At 41.8% G+C, this 2209-nt stretch overlaps 1 non-coding gene across 1 annotated transcript; it reads left to right on the forward strand.

Annotated features, from left to right (window-relative positions):
* Positions 1-676: 676 nt before the first annotated feature.
* Positions 677-783, forward strand: LOC119064150 (U6 spliceosomal RNA). Its single transcript, XR_005085319.2, has one exon. It is a non-coding gene; the product is annotated as a U6 spliceosomal RNA (small nuclear RNA).
* Positions 784-2209: the final 1426 nt, after the last annotated feature.

The following is a 2209-nucleotide window of genomic DNA, read 5'->3' on the forward strand; positions in this document are numbered from 1 at the left end:
CAAATTTTTGTCATATACATTCACTCTACAAAGACAGCTAGTAAAGCAAAACATCAAGAAGTGCAGAAACAAACAAAAAGAGTCCCCTAAAATGGGGAGACAAAAAAAGAACATGCAATCAAAAGGAATGGAAGACTCCCCATTAAAAGAGCTAAATTAAATGGAGATAAGCAAACTATCAGGTACAGAATTTAAAATAATGGTTATAGAGATGCTTAAAGAACTCACAGACAACTACAAGGAACTGAGTGAGAACTACAACAGCATGAAACTATAAACAAAAACCAGAAACGCATGAACAATAAAATCTTGGAAATAAAAAACACATTAGAAGGAATTATAAGCAGGGTAGATGAAGCAGAGGATTGAATCAGTGAGCTTTAGGACAAGGTAGAAAAAAAATACCCAGATAGAGAAAGAAAAGGAAAAGAGACTCAGAAAGAACTGTAGCAGTGTGTAGCCAAGAGGGGTCACCAAATAGGGACTTGTAATGGGGTTCATAACTCAGGGTGTCTGAGAAATATTAGAAAAAATATATATAGAATGTCCTCATCCCCACAAGTCTGAGCTGGGGGATGGGACACTGGAGCAGGGCCATTAAGAGCTGTTTTGTATAGCAACAGCTTTGCAGCTAACCTCTGGCATGGTCATTTAACATATGTATAACAATTAACTGGTGCTCACTTCGGCAGCACATATACTAAAATTGGAACGATACAGAGAAAATTAGCATGGCTCCTGCGCAAGGATGACACGCAAATTCGTGAAGCGTTCCATATTTTTAACGAAAGCAAACTAAAAGGACAGCTAGATCAGGAGTGGAAACATAGAAATGAAGATCTCAAGGAGGGTTAGCAACAGGGGAGTGGGAGGAGGAGAAAGGGGGAGAAGGTACAAAAAATAAGTAGCATAGACAGTAGATAGAAAATAGAAGGGGGGCAAGAATAGCATGGGAAATATAGAATCTAAAGGACTTGAGACGCTTGGTCATAAACTAAAGGGGGCAGTAATGGTGGGGATGGGGGGGTAGAGTGAAGGGGAATGAAAAGGGGAATAGAACAACTGTAACAGCATAATCAATAAAATTTTAAAAAATAAAACAAAAGCCAATTAACTGGTTTCATAGATATGTTAAATAGCTGTGACCATGCTTCGAGATAGGGGGATAGAAGTAACTTCCACCCAAGATGTAACTGGGAGGCAACTCTCCTTGGTTACAGCACCTGTGTGAGAACTTGGAGATGATTGGCTCCACCCCACCATGGGGCCATGCCTGTCTGGACTTACTATGGGAGCTCAGTAAAGCTGGACAAATATGGGAATGCTGGCAGGTATAACTGATTGTGGGAGGAGTCAGAAATGGGACTGCAGAGAAAGACCGGTGCTGGGATTTAAACCCAGGTGCAGCAGCTATGCCTAGTTCGGACCATGCAGCTTTGGCGAGAGTCAGGACTGTGTGGCCTTAGGGTGCTCCCTTTTGCTACGTGGCTTAGGAAGCAAGAGAGACTTTGCCTGGAAGAAAAGGGGTAAAAAGACTCTTGCCGGTGGGCCATGAGAAGTTGGCATATGGTTTTGGATTAACTGGAGATTGTGGTGGCAACACAGCTGATGGTGCCAGGAGCCTGAATCATGGACTTCTACCTCTTTTCCTGAGATATGGCATCCCAGACTGGGAAGAAGGAGAAGGAAGGACTGTGTGCATCTTTGGGTATTCTAAAGGATTTTAGTATTTTAATGAAGACATTGTCATTACTCCTAAGTTTGTATAACTTTTAAACAAATAATTGCTTTCCTTTTCACCAATCTCTGGCATTGAGAGATGTCTCTCCCTGGCTATGGGAAGGCAAACCTAGTAGGTGTTGACAGGAACCTCTGGAGAAAAAGGGGGAACCCCTAGAGCAAAAGGGGGGCCCTTTCAGTAATAGTATATTGTTCACCAGCCTCCCCTCACCCCCTCACCCCCTCACCAGATCTGTTCTGTAACAGAATGATCAGGTGGCAAGGAGGTGCAAGACAATATGAAACATAATATCCATGTAATAGGGATACCAGAAGGAGAAGAGCAGCAAGGGATAGAAAACCTGTCTGAAAAAGTAATTATGAAAAACTTTTTTAACTTGATGAGAGAAAAAGTCATACAAATCCAGGAAACACAGAAAGAAACCCAAAGAGACCTATTTCAGGACACATCATATAAAAATGGCAAAAT

Source organism: Artibeus jamaicensis, unplaced genomic scaffold (genome assembly GCF_021234435.1).
Source record: "Artibeus jamaicensis isolate MK-2021 breed Jamaican fruit bat unplaced genomic scaffold, CSHL_Jam_final contig_781, whole genome shotgun sequence".
Lineage (NCBI taxonomy): Eukaryota > Metazoa > Chordata > Mammalia > Chiroptera > Phyllostomidae > Artibeus > Artibeus jamaicensis.